The sequence below is a fragment of the Balaenoptera musculus genome, chromosome 18 (genome assembly GCF_009873245.2).
Source record: "Balaenoptera musculus isolate JJ_BM4_2016_0621 chromosome 18, mBalMus1.pri.v3, whole genome shotgun sequence".
NCBI lineage: Eukaryota > Metazoa > Chordata > Mammalia > Artiodactyla > Balaenopteridae > Balaenoptera > Balaenoptera musculus.
The window spans coordinates 53953539-53970031 of record NC_045802.1 but is presented as its reverse complement, the minus strand read 5'-3'; positions in this window follow the sequence as shown (position 1 = coordinate 53970031).

The following is a 16493-nucleotide window of genomic DNA, read 5'->3' as shown; positions in this document are numbered from 1 at the left end:
TTTTTTCTTTGAAATTTTTTTCTGAAATCTAAGGTATTATATTTTATTCTATGGTTAGTCTTTTATTTATTTATTTATTTATTTATTTATTTATTTATTTATTTATTTATTTATTTATTTATTTATTATTTTTGGCTGTGTTGGGTCTGCGTTTCTGTGCGAGGGCTTTCTCTAGTTGTGGCGAGTGGGGGCCACTCTTCATCGCGGTGCGTGGGCCTCTCACTGTCGCGGCCTCTCTTGTTGCGGAGCACAGGCTCCAGACGCGCAGGCTCAGTAGTTGTGGCTCACGGGTCCAGTTGCTCCGCGGCATGTGGGATTTTCCCAGACCAGGGCTCGAACCCGTGTCCCCTGCATTGGCAGGCAGATTCTCAACCACTGCGCCACCAGGGAAGCCCTCTATGGTTATTCTTGATAAAAAATGTATGATACCATTTATTTAATCGACATTTTCATTTGGGTACAGAGTTAGCAGTTCTGCTTACTGCTGTTACTTGTTATAAACAAGGTCATTACTGGCATTTGGTTAGGTGATTCATCTTTGCTGTGAGGAACTTTCCTAGGACCTAGAAGACAATTTGCATTCGTGACCTCTGGGCACTGCTTGCCTTTCACTCTTTGCAGTCCTGATAACCTCCAAATTCATATATTTGCAAACACTCCCAGTCACCCAGACCCCCAGAAGAATGGGAAGTGTTGCCTTCTCCCACTTGGGTACCATTTAACTTTTAAAGTAAGTAGGGAAGTAAATTCAAGCAAATGTTTTGATACCATTTTATAGTAATAAATCTATTTAGCTGAGCATTTTTATCTACAGGGGGACCCCTGTGGATACCAAAATTTGCAAATGCTCAAGTCTCTTATACAAAATGGCATAGAAGAGTTACACCCCTCTGCCTACCCTCCCACACCCCACACCCCCTTTCCTCTATCAGGGATGCAGAACCTGTGGATAAAAGGGGCCTACTGTATAGCTATGTGTTTTCTTGACAGACATTTTAAAAATAGTGTTAGGAAAATAATAGCAATATCTATCTGACCAGTTGACTTACTAAGAACACTTGTATTATTAGCATATATATTTCCAGAGAAGTGTGGGCCTCATTTACAGATAGCATTACTCTATCTACGTTTATTTACAAAATAATATAAAGCTAAGAGAAAATTAATGAATCATAGCCTTTTTCAATGAGAATAAATTTTCGTGCTCATCTAGCTGATTTTATTTAATTATTATTCTTTTTTAACATCTTTATTGGAGTATAACTGCTTTATATTGTTGTGTTAGTTTCTGCTGTATAACAAAGTGAATCAGCTATATGTATACATATATCCCCATATCCCCTCCCTCTTGCGTCTCCCTCCCACCCTCCCTATCCCACCCCTCTAGGTGTTCACAAAGCACCGAGCTGATCTCCCTGTGCTACGCAGCTGCTTCCCACTAGCTATCTATTTTACATTTGGTAGTGTATATATGTCCATGCCACTCTCTCACTTCGTCCCAGCTTACCCTTCCCCCTCCCCAAGTCCTCAAGTCCATTCTCTACGTCTGCGTCTTTATTCCTGCCCCTAGGTTCTTCAGAACCATTTTTTCTTTTTTTAGATTCCATATATATGTGTTAGCATACGGTATTTGTTTTCCTCTTTCTGACTTAACGTCATTCAGTATGACAGATTCTAGGTCCATCCACCTCACTACAAATAACTCAATTTCGTTTCTTTTTATGGCTGAGTAATATTCCATTGTATATATGTGACACATCTTCTTTATGCATTCATCTGTTGATGGACACTTAGGTTGCTTCCATGTCCTGGCTATTGTAAATAGAGCTGCAATGAACATTGTGGTACATGACTCTTTTTGAATTATGGTTTTCTCAGGGTATATGCCCAGTAGTGGGATTACTGGGTCATATACTAGTTCTATTTTTAGTTTTTTAAGGAACCTCCATACTGTTCTCCATAGTGGCTGTATCAATTTACATTCCCACCAGCAGTGCAAGAGGGTTCCCTTTTCTCCACACCCTCTCCAGCATTTATCATTTGTAGATATTTTGATCATGGCCATTCTGACCAGTATGAGGTGATACCTCATTGTAGTTTTGATTTGCATTCCTCTAATGATTAGTGATGTTGAGCATCCTTTCATGTGTTTGTTGGCAATCTGTATATCTTCTTTGGAGAAATGTTTGTTTAGGTCTTCTGCCCATTTTTGGATGGGTTGTTTTTTTTTTGATATTGAGCTACATGAGCTGCTTGTATATTTTGGATATTAATCCTTTGTCAGTTGCTTCATTTGCAAATATTTTCTCCCATTCTGAGGGTTGTCTTTTCGTCTTGTTTATGGTTTCCTTTGTTGTTCAAAACTTTTAAATTTCATTAGGTCCCATTTGTTTATTTTTGTTTTTATTTCCATTACTCTAGGAGGTGGATCAAATAGGTTCTTGCTGTGATTTAAGTCATAGAGTGTTCTGCCTGTGTTTTCCTCTAAGAGTTTATAATGTCTAGCCTTGCCTTTAGGTCTTTAATCCATTTTAAGTTTATTTTTGTGTATGGTGTTAGGAAGTGTTCTAACTTCATTCTTTTACATGTAGCTGTCCAGTTTTCTCAGCACCACTTATTGAAGAGGCTGTCTTTTCTCCATTGTATATTCTTGCCTCCTTTATCAAAGATAAGGTGACCATATGTGCGTGGGTTTATCTCTGGGCTTTCTATCCTGCTCGATTGATCTATATTTCTGTTTTTGTGCCAGTACCATACTGTCTTGATTACTGTAGCTTTGTCATATAGTCTGAAGTCAAGGAGCCTAATTCCTCCACCTCCGTTTTTCTTTCTCAAAATTGCTTTGGCTATTCGGGATCTTTGTATTTCCATACAAATTGTGAAATTTTTTGTTGTAGTTTTTTGAAAAATGCCATTGGTAGTTTGATAAGGATTGCATTGAATCTGTAGATTGCTTTGGGTAGTATGTTCATTTTCACAATATTGATTCTTCAAATCCAAGAACATGGTATATCTCTCCATCTATTTGTATCATCTTTAATTTCTTTCATCAGTGTCTTATACTTTTCTGCATACAGGTCTTTTGTCTGCTTAGGTAGGTTTATTCCTAGGTATTTTATTCCATTTGTTGCAGTGGTAAATGGGACTGTTTCCTTAGTTTCTCTTTCAGATTTTTCACCATTAGTGTATAGGAATGCAAGAGATTTCTGTGCATTAATTTTGTATACTGCTATATTACTAAATTCATTGATTAGCTCTAGTAGTTTTTTGGTAGCATCTTTAGGATTTTCTGTGTATAGTATCATGTCATCTGCAAACAGTGCCATTTTTACTTCTGCTTTTCAAATTTGGATTCCTTTTATTTCTTTTTCTTCTCTGATTGCTGTGGCTAAAACTTCGAAAACTATGTTGAATAGCAGCGGTGAGAGTGGGCAACCTTGTCTTGTTGATCTTAGTGGAAATGGTTTCAGGTTTTCACCATTGCGAACAATGTTGGCCGTGGGTTTGTCATATATGGCCTTTATTGTGTTGATGTAAGGTCCCTCTATGCCTACTTTCTGGAGGGCTTTTATCATAAATGGGTGTTGAATTTTGTCAAAAGCTTTTTCTGCATCTATTGAGATGATCATATGGTTTTTATCCTTCAATTCGTTAATATGGTGTATCACATTGATTGATTTAAATTTATTGAAGAATGCTTGCATTCCTGGGGTAAACTCCACTTGATCATGTTGTATGACCCTTTTAATGTGCTGTTGGATTCTGTTTGCTAGTATTTTGTTGAGGATTTCTGCATCTATGTTCATCAGTGATATTAGCCTGTAGTTTTCTTTTTTTGTGACATCTTTGTCTGGTTTTGGTATCAGGATGATGGTGGCCTCGTAGAATGAGTTTGGGAATGTTCCTCCCTCTGCTACATATTGAAAGATTTTGAGAAGAATAGGTGTTAAGTCTTCTCTAAATGTTTGATAGAATTTGGCTGTGAAGCCATCTGATCCTGGGCTTTTGTAATGTTGGAAGACTTTTAATCACAGCTTCAATTTCAGTGCTTGTGATTGGTCTGTTTTCATTTTCTATTTCTTCCTGGTTCAGTCTCGGATGGTTGTGCTTTTCTAAGAATTTGTCCATTTCTCCCAGGTTGTCCATTTTATTGGCATATAGTTGCTTGTAGTAATCCCTCATTATCCTTTGTATTTCTGCAGTGTAAATTGTTACTTCTCCTTTTTCATTTCTTATTCTGTTGATTTTAGTTTTCTCGCTTTTTTCCTTCATGAGTCTGGCTCATGGTTTATCAATTTTGTTTATCTTCTCAAAGAACCAGCTTTTAGTTGTATTGATCTTTGCTATCGTTTCCTTCTTTTCTTTTTCATTTATTTCTGATGTGATCTTTATGATTTCTTTCCGTCTGCTAACTTTGGAGTTTTTTTGTTCTTCTTTCTCTAATTGCTTTAGGTGTAAGGTTAGGTTGTTTATTTGAGATGTTTCTTGTTTCTTGAGGTAGGATTGTGTTGCTATAAACTTCCCTCTTACAACTGCTTTTGCAGCATCCCATAGGTTTTGGATCATCGTGTTTTCATTGTCATTTTTATCTAGGTATTTTTTTTTATGTTCTCTTTGACTTCTTCAGTGATCTCTTGTTTACTTGGTAGTGTGTTGTTTAGCCTCCATGTGTTTGTATTTTTTACATATTTTTTCCTATAATTGATATCTAGTCTCATAGCATTGTGATCAGAAAAGATACTTGATACAATTTAAATTTTCTTAAATTTACGAATTTTTTAAATTTACCAAAAGATACTTGATACAATTTCAGTTTTCTTAAATTTACCAAGGCTTGATTTGTGACCCAAGATATGATCTCTTCTGGAGACTGTTCCATGACCACTTGAGACGAAAGTGTATTCTGTTGTTTTTGGATGGAATGTCCTATAAATATCAATTAAGTCCATCTTGTTTAATGTGTCATTTAAAGCTTGTGTTTCATTATTTATTTTCATTTTGGTTGACGTGGCCATTGGTAAAAGTGAGGTGTTAAAATCCCCTACTATGATTTTGTTATTCTCGATTTCCCCTTTATGGCCGTTAGCATTTGCCTTATGTATTGAGATGCTTCTATGTTGGGTGCATAAATATTTACAATTGTTATATCTTCTTCTTGGATTGATCCCTTGATCATTATGTAGTGTCCTTCTTTCTCTCTGGTAGTAGTCTTTATTTTAAAGTCTGTTTTGTCTGGTATGAAGATTGTTACTCCAGCTTTCTTTTGATTTCCATTTGCTTGGAATATCTTTTTCCATCCTCTCACTTTTAGTCTGTATGTGGCCCTAGGTCTGAACTGGGTCTCTTGTACACAGCATATATACAGGTCTTGTTTTTGTATCCATTCAGCCAGTCTATGTCTTTTGGTTGGAGCATTTAATCCATTTACTTTTAAGGTAATTATCGATATGTATGTTCCTGTTACCATTTTCTTAATTGATTTGGGTTTGTTATTATAGATCTTTTCCTTCTCTTGTGTTTCCTGCCAGAGAAGATCCTTTAGCATTTGTTGTAAAGCTCATTTGGTGGTGCTGAATTCTCTTAGCTTTTGCTTGTTTGTAAAGGTTTTAATTTCTCCATTGAATCTGAAAGGGATCCTTGCTGGGTAGAGTAATTTTGGTTGTAGGTTTTTCCCTTTCATCACTTTCAATATGTCCTGCCACTCCCTTCTGGCTTGCAGAGTTTCTGCTGAAAGATCAGCTGTTATGCTTATGGGGATTCTGTTGTATGTTATTTATTGCTTTTCACTTGCTGCTTTCAATATTTTTTCTTTGTATTTAATTTTCGATAGTTTGATTAACATGTGTCTTGGTGTGTTTCTCCTTGGATTTATCCTGTATGGGACTCTGCACTTCCTGGACTTGACTATTTCCTTTCCCATATTAGGGAAGTTTTCAACTATAATCTCTTCACATATTTTCTCCGTCCCTTTCTTTTTCTCTTCTTCTTCTTTTGGGACCCCTATAATTCGAATGTTGGTGCATATAATCTTGTTCCAATGGTCTCTGAGACAGTCCTCAGTTCCTTTCATTCTTTTTTTCTTTATTCTGCTCTGCGGTGGTTATTTCCACTATTTTATCTTCCAGGTCACTTATCCGTTCTTCTGCCTCAATTATTCTGCTATTGATTCCTTCTAGAGTATTTTTAATTTCATTTATTGTGTTGTTCGTCATTGTCTGTTTGTTCTTCAGTTGTTCTAGGTCCTTGTTAAATGTTTCTTGTATTTTCTCCATTCTGTTTCCAAGATTTTGGATCATCTTTACTATCATTCCTCTGCATCCTTTTTCAGGCAGACTGCCTATTTCCTCTTCATTTGTTTGGTCTCGTGGGTTTTTACCTTGCCCCTTCATCTGCTGCATATTTCTCTGCCTTCTCATTTTGCTTAACATACTGTTTGGTGTCTCCTTTTTACAGGCTGCAGGTTCGTAGTTACCGTTGTTTTTGGTGTCTGCCCCCAGTGGGTAAGTTTGGTTCAGTCGGTTGTGTAGGCTTCCAGTGGAGGTGACTGGTGCCTGTGTTCTGGTGGATGAGGCTGGCTCTTGTCTTTCTGGTGGGCAGGACCGCGTCTGGTGGTGTGTTTTGGGGTGTCTGTGAACTTATTATGATTTTAGGCAGCCTCTCTGCTAATGGCTGGGGTGGTGTTCCTGTCTTGCTAGTTGTTTGGCATTGGGTGTCCAGCACTGCAGCTTGCTGGCTGTTGAGTGGAGCTGGGTCTCAGCATTGAGACAGAGATCTCTGGGAGAGCTCTTGCCGATTGATATTATGTGGGGCCAGGAGGTCTCTGGGGTCCAATGTCCTGAACTCAGCTCTCCCACCTCAGAGGCCCAGGCCTGACACCCGGCCAGAACACCAACCTGTCAGCCACACAGCTCAGAAGAAAAGGGAAAGAAAGAAAGAAAAGAAAAGAAGATAAATAAAGTTATTAAAATAAAATTAAAAAGTAATTAAAAAAGAGCAACCAAACCAGTAAACAAATCCACCAACGATAACCAGTGCTAAAAACTAAACTAAGATAAACATAAAAATCAAAAACTGGTCAGTCGCATACAGCAATCCCCAATTCTACAGTTGCTCCCAAAGTCCACCACCTCAATTTTGGGATGATTTATCGTCCATTCAGGTACTCCACAAATGCGGGGTACATCAAGTTGAGTGTGGAGATTTAATCCGCTGCTCCTGAGGCTGCACAGTGAAATTTCCGTTTCTCTTGTTTGTTCGCACAGCTCCTGGGGTTCAACTTTGGATTTGGCCCCACCTCTGCGTGTAGGTCACCTGAGGGCGTCTGTTCTTCCCGAAGACAGGAGGGGGTTAAAGGAGCAGCTGATTAGGGGGCTTTGGCTCACTTTGGAGAGAGGGATACAGAATGCGGGGCGAGCCTGCGGCAGCCGAGGCTGGCATGACATTGCAGCAGCCTGAGGCGCGCCATGTGTTCTCCCAGGGAAGTTGTCCCTGGATCACGGGACCCTGGCAGTGGCGGGCTGCACAGGCTCCCGGGAGAGGAGGTTCTGGAGCTCGTTTAGGCGGTGCTCTGAATCCCCTCTCCTCGCACACCCGGAAACAATGGTCTCTTGCCTCTTAGGCGGCTCCAGACTTTTTCCCAGACTCCCTCCCAGCTAGCCGTGGCGCACTAGCCCCCTTCAGGCTGTGTTCACGCCGCCAAACCCAGCCCACTCCCTGGGATCCGACCTCCGAAGCCCGAGCCTCAGCTTCCAGCCCCTGCCCGCCCCAGCGGGTGAGCAGACAAGCCTCTTGGGCTGGTGAGTGCTGGGCGGCACCGATCCTCTCTGCGGGAGTCTCTCCGCTTTGCCCCCTGCACCCCTGTTGCTGCACTCTCCTCCGCGGCTCTGAAGCTTCCCCCCACCCCCCATCTCCGCCACTGACGGGGCTTCTTAATGTGTGGAAACTTTTCCTCCTTCTCAGCTCCCTCCCCAAAGTGCAGATCCTGTCCCTATTCTTTTGTCTCTTTTTTCTGTTTTCTTTTGCCCTACCCAGGTTCGTGGGAGTTTCTTGCCTTTTGGGAAGTCTGAGGTCTTCTGCCAGCATTCAGTAGGTGTTCTGTAGGAGTTGTTCCACACATAGATGTATTTCTGATGTATTTGTGGGGAAGAAGGTAATCTCCACATCTTACTTGTAGGTCCTCTCCTAGCTGATTTTAAAGATGATAACATTTTAAATAAGCATTTGTCTGATGCCGTATTATATCCATTAGACCCTTTCTGTGCATTTTTGGAAATAGTTTTTATATTTGTATGTATATTGTATGAAGTATGTAAATTCACTGGAATATTACAAACATTCCCTGTTTTATTTTAGATTTATTTTTGTATATGCTAATAGTATCTTATCTCATTCCTATAGTTCCTTTTGAGCACTATCCTATATCTCCATTGTTTTTCTTTCTTGTACATCAATACTACATTTTATGTTCCACTGTATTTTATAAAACTGTTTCATCTCAGCAGTTTTTTGCTTTCTCCTCAGATTTCACCTTAAGGCCTTTTTGAGCAATAGAGTTTATCTTGCCGATCGATAACTTAAGGTTTTCATAAAAAGCACTCTCTTCTCATCCAGGAGCTCATTGGTCTGGTATCATAAAAACAACAATCGAAAAAAAAAATCCACTTTTTGAAATAATGTGGTATTAATGTCATTTCCTATATCATTCTTTCTTTTTCAAAGTTATGGCCATAAATTTCAGTCAGTACTCTCAAACTACTTTAAAAAGTTCAACAGTTACAAGAAAATGTTTACAAAGCCCAAAACTAATATACAGAGATACGTTATGAACATTTCATTGTTTTATTGTCCTTAGAAAATAATCACATTATATAAATGCATCAGTATATAATATATACTCATAATATGTTCATAAAATATATTTATGAACATAGTCAGATGTATTAGGGACATACATAAAGTATCACCCTTACTTTCAATATTTTAATAATATTTTAGATATTTACTTTCCAAAAAATAAAGTTTCCTCAAAATATGGAATAAAGGAATCCAAAATGACTATATCTTCAGTAGTTTTGCTATGTCAAGGGAGAAGAATCATCTAGTATCTATTTGGTTCCAGTTCAAAAGCTTAGAGTTACATGGCTGTCAAGATTTTCCTTATCTGATGTTGTTCTTGCCTTATAATTGTTTTAGGGGAGGAAAGATAATTTCCCCTCAACTGTTTCATGTTCTCAGCTGAGACTCCTGTGATAAAAGACAGACTAACAAAAAAAAAACAAACAAAAATTTATTATCATATATACCTCATGTGAACATGGGAAATACCCAGGAAAAAATAAGTAACTTTCAGAGGTGGCTTAGAATTCAGACTTAAATACCATCTTAATAGGATAAGGGGAGGGGAATGTAGGTCTCTTAGAGGAGAGTAAATGATTTTTAGGAAAGTTGAGTGGACTCAGAAGAATAGATGGAAGTTACTATAATTTATAAAAACGTCTCTTTGGGTGTGATATCCATTTCTGGTCTCCTCTCCTATAATGAGTCAGTCTTCTCTGGATGTTGAAACTCCTGGGGAGGGGATTTATGACAGTTAAGCTCCTTTTGGAAGATCTGTCTTTAGGCAGATAAAGGGTGTTCAGAGAAATCCTTCCCCTGCATTTGCTGTATTTCAAGTGCCTACAGCTCAAAATAATCAGTATATGAAAGTGGCATATTTTGTGATGGCATGTCTTGAACTCCTACAGGCATATTTTGGGATGGCATATTCTGCTACCCTTCATAGTAATATGGAAAGTATATGATACATGAACATGAAAAGTGTTTAAAATTCAGATTTAGAGAAGAAATAGCTGACTGCCTAGCAATGTAAATGTAATCAATATTTAATATTATAAAATTCATTGAAATCTAGAAAAATAATTATCATTTATATTTAAATAATATTTGTATTACTTTTAAATTAATGATTCTTATAAAACTTATCCATTTTATGGAATACAGTTTACAATTTTCTTACTTGAAATTTAAACATTGGGAAGAGGCTGATTTATTTATTACATATAATAAAATGTATAATTTATGTACAGCGCAAGTCAGCAATGCTTTGGTTATTTTTACTTTTCCTTGTTTGTTGTGGTGATATAATCATTATATTAAAAGACCACAGACTAAATGCAAAACATCTAACCATTCTCAGCAAAGACATTCGCAGACCAGCTTCATTTTTTCTGCCTCCTGAACAAAGCTGACTGAGATATTCACTTGTTTGAACTGTCTCCAAGAGATTACATGGTTCCCATGGAGGGCTTGTGCCTTAGACCGCAGCAAGCTAATAAACCTAACTCAGATGAACTATAGGTCTGTTTTTGGTGATCTTTGATTTGTGAACTTCAGTAGGCCATTCAGTTGTCAAGAACTTAACTGCTGGAGTTGACCTCATGTTCTCAAATACTGCACTCATTCACCCTGTACCATGAGAGAAATAGACTTCTTCCCTTCTACTTTTAAGCTACTAGGTTATAGTTTCTATTGGGTTGGCCAAAAAGTTCGTTCGGATTTTTCCATAATATTGTACAGAAAACCCAAACGAACTTTTTGGCCAACCCAATATTAGTAATAGTATCTTAGCTTAGCCTAAATAAGTATGTGTATGTGTGTGTATATTAATATATATGTACATATATTAAATCCAAAGACAGAGCAACCCATTACTGCACAGAATTTATTAACAAAATAAAACAAATTCCTTTCAAAGTCCTCTTAATTCCTGATACACTGACAGTTGAGTATCCAAACAAAAAGAGACAAAAACAACAATCAAAGTAACCCCCAAAAATATATATAGAAAAAATGGAAAATTTTCTCCTGTGTAAAATGAACAAAGTAGAGAAAAATGTCTAAAAAAGGAAACAACTAAATGGAAGTTATTTTAAATTATTACTTATATATTGTTATTAAGGTTTATTTTTCCTCAGCATATTTTATACAGTCAATTCTTAATACAGTTTGAAATTTTTGCTTTCACGTGTAATGTCATTTATTAAGACTCTCAATATTTTGGTAGCTATGTTTTACAAGCATCATATTTAGTGTTTCAGATAATATTTTACATGGATTCATCATAATCTACTGTACAGTTCCTCCACTGTAGTCTTTTGACTGTTTCTAATTTTTCATTATATTTAAACATTTGAAAAATTTTGCACATAACTTTTTATACAAATTTTCTCAAGGTAGAATCTCAGGAAGTGAAATTGTTAAATGTACACACGTTAAAGCTATTGTTGCATATCACCAAACTGCTTTTTTAAAACCGTTGTACCGGGCTTCCCTGGTGGCGCAATGGTTGAGAATCTGCCTGCCAATGCAGGTGACATGGGTTCGAGGCCTGGTCTGGGAAGATCCCACATTCTGCGGAGCAACTAGGCCCGTGAGCCACAATTACTGAGCCTGCGCGTCTGGAGTCTGTGCTCCGCAACAAGAGAGGCCACGATAGTGAGAGGCCCGTGCACCGCGATGAAGAGTGGCCCCCACTTGCCGCAACTGGAGAAAGCCCTCGCACCGAAACGAAGACCCAACACAGCCATAAATAAATAAATAAAAATTAAAAAAAAAACAAAACAAAACACCGTTGTACCAATTTATATCCACAGTTCTGTATGATAGTACCTATTTTTCCATATTCTAGACTTTCATTGATTTTGTCATATTTAAAAATGATAATAGAAGAGTTAAAGACAGTTGTTTTTGTGTTCACTTATGTTTACCCTCAAGCTGGCAAGTAATAAGAGCTAATTAAATATGTGAATTAATGAAAAAATTCCATTTTCATTTTATTTTTCATTGATCTCATTGTTAATAGGGTTTTTTTTCTTAAATTTGTATCATTCATTGGCATTTATTTATTTTTAATATTTATTCTTATATTTACTCAGTTACATTGTAAAACAAAGACTATCAGGGAAAAAAGTAACCTCAGAATTTTTTATTGTCAGGAAAGGGAACACATAGTAGTGAAAAAAAACTCACTGTGTAGTTTGCCAGGGGAAAAATTAAGGGACTGGTAGATACTAAAAAGAAGGGGGAATGACTCATTAGGGCTAAAAGAAAATATCTAAATATGTCCGAATGAGTCCATAGATCTGTACACAATTGGTTAAAATAAATTCCATTGCCTTTTGGTCAGGGTGTGTCTACAGTTAGGTCCAGAAAGGGTATAGCACAGAGGTCACGCAAAGTACATGGTCTTCCTCAGTTATGGCAGGGTTTAGAACTAGCTTTGCTAAAATACAACATCCAGTTTGGAATCTCCCAAGGCAGTGCTAATGTAAGTGAAGACTTTATATAATATTTTGGAGACTTAGTGTTTTGATGTTGACTCGAAATAACTATATACTAATTAATTCATTAGTTAAATCTACTCTTGCTTAAACTTGATTGAAAGACTTCATCTTCTGTTGTTTTTATTAATGTAAAAAAATTGTCTGTGTGTATATGTGTTCTATCAGTAGACAAACATATTAGTATTCTTCTGTGATTTAAGTCTACTTCTTTTAGGCAGGAGAAAAAGATCTTACACACCCATATTTTAAAAGGGCCCAGCATTTCAGATTTTAACCCCCAAACAAATTTTGTTACGTATTCAGAATGGAGGTCATACACACGCATGCGTGCGCGCGCACACACACACACACACACACACACACACGCACACACCCTTATTTGAATTGCAGCAAGGTTGAAATGGGAGTTGGGAATACACCAATCTGGTCACTGGAAGAATAACTTTTCCAAGTAATGGAAAGAGTGCTGAATTGAGTTTGTTAGTGTGCTTTGTTGTTTGTTTATTTTTGTATACAGCTCACATGACTATGGACTATGAGTGGACAGTTGGCATGAGGTTTTGATAACTCAGGCCTTTCCTTCATACCACAGGCCCACCAGTTCATTCAGCAATAGTATGGGGCTAACCATTTCAATAATAATTAAATGGTTTAACATATATAACTGCTCAGAATAGTACTTACATATAATAATTGTTCACTCCATTCTTGTTTTTATCATTATTCTATTTCAAAATTGGTGCTTATATAGACCTTGATATTTTCACATTGAATTCCCTTAAGTGTTTCAGTTAGTTGAAATTTCTCAGACTCTGATAAACAGTTTATTGCCATTATTGATATATATTGTTGATGGAAATTTTTATATTTTTGGTGACTTCTTGTTACTTTATTTGGAAGTTTGTTAAGAGTGTATCATAGTTGTTAGCCTGCTGTCATTATACTTGAGAGTTAAATTTTATTAATTCTCCGAAGTCATATATGTAAATGCAGAAAATCTGAGAAATCTGAAGAAGCTAAAACAAAAATTAAATAAATAGCTCACATCTTTATCACTGGAAAGTAACCCTAAGAAACTTTCAAAGTCACCTTTCAATATCCTCTTACAGATATAATTTATACAATGAATTGTATAACTATTAATTTTCAACATAATGGTTTTTTTCCCCACTCAGCTTTATACTGAATTTCTCTTTTTATTATGATAAAGAGTTTAGGTTTCTGGTAAATATTATATGCCTTGATTTCTCACAATATTGAGACCACAGTGGGTTTTATGGATGAACCAATAAAGAAATAAAGGACCTCATACTTCTCCTTGGTCCTGTCTGTCCAGTCCTCCAGATATCCTTTACCCTGTTTAACTTTTCCTAGCCTTTAATCAACTTCTGATTTAATTTATTTACTATGGTTGTTGTTTACAGTTTATCTCTCTCAGACTGTAAACTTTGCAAGGGCGACAAGATTGGATTTTTTCATTGATTTCTTGACTCCCTGAAACAGTGCTTGATACATAGTAGCCTTTCAGTAAATGTTTGTGGAATAACCAAATGGATCATTTCAAAAAATAGTAAACACCTTTCAGTTAATTAAGCAAGAAACCGTAAATCTGTTGAGATACTTGCATAGATGGGATGCCAGGTAACCAAGTCTAAGAAAAGACAGGAAGTAAAGAAGCGTCTGAGGGCATGAGGAAGGGTGCAGAAAATGCAGCATCTGTCTCAAAGTGAAGACGGTCTGCTGACGGTAGCCGTTACTCCTGTTGCCACAAAGCTGCAATTGTTAATTTCCAGCCTAGTCCTGGCATTGTTGGCTAGAGATTCAGAGTTCTTTGAGAGATTGCTAGCTTGGGGAGACTCAGTTCCATTACCTGAAATCTGGTTATACAAGTGAGAAGGGGAGGTGGCCTTCTTGGCTTCCAAATTGACAGGCAGCCAAAATGAATTACTCTACCCGTAAGAATACAGAAAATTCAGAGTAATTCCATTCCATTAAAAAAAAGTCATTTAAAAAATAGTTAACATGACATGTTAACTAACAAGTTAACATGATATATTAACTTATTAACATTTAAAAAAAATTTAAATACTCATTTTAATAGATTTAATCCTTCCAAAATCAGACTGTGCTGCTTCTCTAGAAGTTTAAATATATCTGTTTATCTCAGGAAATAAGGTATCACAGTTTATTGCATGATTTATATTTAAATGTAGTGATTTATTAATACTTATTGATTATTGTTTGTTCTAATATTTTAATCTGCTCTAAGAAGGACATCCATGTTGTTGTTGCATGTAGTCAATTCAGTGAAATTCAACCATTTATTGACCCCATCCATTTTACGTGTGTGTATATAACTTTATCACATCATTAATTTTGACCCTTCTAAAAAAGATGTTCTTGGAGTCTGGGACAGTGTAGTATGAAAAATTAAATTAAATATGTATGTGTATGTATGTCTATAGTTTTGATGTGTGAAGTTTCTTTTTCCTTAGGATATTATGGATTTTTGCCTTTTGAGTTTTTAGCTCTCTTTTATCACATTACTTTTCATATATGATCCAAACCTGCTCAGAGGTCATAAACTGAGAATTCTCTTTCCCTCCGCCTCTAATTTACATAAGTCTATTTCTTCCAAATGTATGTATATGTGTGTATACACATTACATACATACATACATTTGGGAGAAAAATATATTTGAAATTGCAAATAATAAAATACATCATAGTTTATATGAAAAGTTTTCTTTATAGAGATATATTTACTTCTAAAGATAAGAAGGACAGCTTTTTATACAGCAGCATTTCAATATTATTTCCTCTGAAAAAGGATAAAAAAAAGACCCTGAACACAATTCTGACAACCACTTGCACTCTAAAAACCACTTGCATTATCTTATTTTGTAACCAAAATGGATATTTATGAAAATTTAATGCAGATAATGAAGCATAGCATTACACATCAACAAGGACACCAATCATGTGTAAAAATATGAAATGAAAGGACTGTAATTTAATGGACTACACAAAAATAACAGTCTTATTCTTGCACTTAGCCTGGTTTCCCATGGAAACAAGAATAATAAAACTACCAAGTGCTCTCACACTCTAGGTAGCAAATAAAAGTTAAATAACAACTATTATTATTAGGCTGTCAGTCAGACTGTCAGTCTCTGTAATGTTAATGACTTTGGCCTTAGCAGCCAGTTTCAGCAAAGTTTACAATGATCTGGGTCTCAGTGCTGGCTAAGAATATAAAACGTCAAGAAAATAAAAACAAATCTATCACTGAGATGTACAAAGAACAAGTGACAAGAGGGTGTTAGGAACTTAGCATTTATTCTTCCTTTTATACTATGTCTAGATGCCAAATTTTGAAACAAATTGTATGCATGTCCCCTTTTTTGCAGATTATGTGGACCTTTTTAAAGATTCATGTTGAAAAGAAATTTAATAAAATGCATTACCCTTCTAATATATTTGCTTTCCATATGAGAATATGCCCAGCAAATTCATTGTAACTGCCTAAGTAAAAAGTTCTTCAGTCTTTCTACTGAAGTTCCCTATACCATCTTGCTGATCAGAAATTCTGCTGAAATCAGCTATGAAAACCATTTTTTTTCCTACTCATTTTACTGTTTCCTTGGCCCACATCAAAACCATTGACTGTCACTAATTTTCAGCACAGTCCATGCCATCAAACAATACCTATCTGCCTCTTACTGTGAAAAACCTCATTCATTGTCACTTTTCAATGTCACTGATTTATTTTGAAAACTGCCTTGTATTTTCCTTCTCAAGCTCTTTTTTATCTCTCTTAGCGAGTAATAATTACCATAAAGAAAAACGTAAAATACCAACTTTTAAGTTTTTCATCCTCATCTTTCTCCATGCTTTTAATATAGTTACGTGTATCACCTAACAGTTAAATCTACAAATTGCATCTTCACAGCAACAAAACCAAGACTCTTCCAGAATTCTTTAATTCAGAAAGCTGTGTTTTACTTAATAGAAGCATATATATTTTTTCTTATCTAAGAAAATCTGTATATGTAGGATTTGTGTGTCTGTTAAGTTTTTTGCTTTTGTTTTTTGTTTTATGTATTTCTATTTTTTGAAAGAGAAGCTTAAAGCATTCTGCAGTAGTTGAGT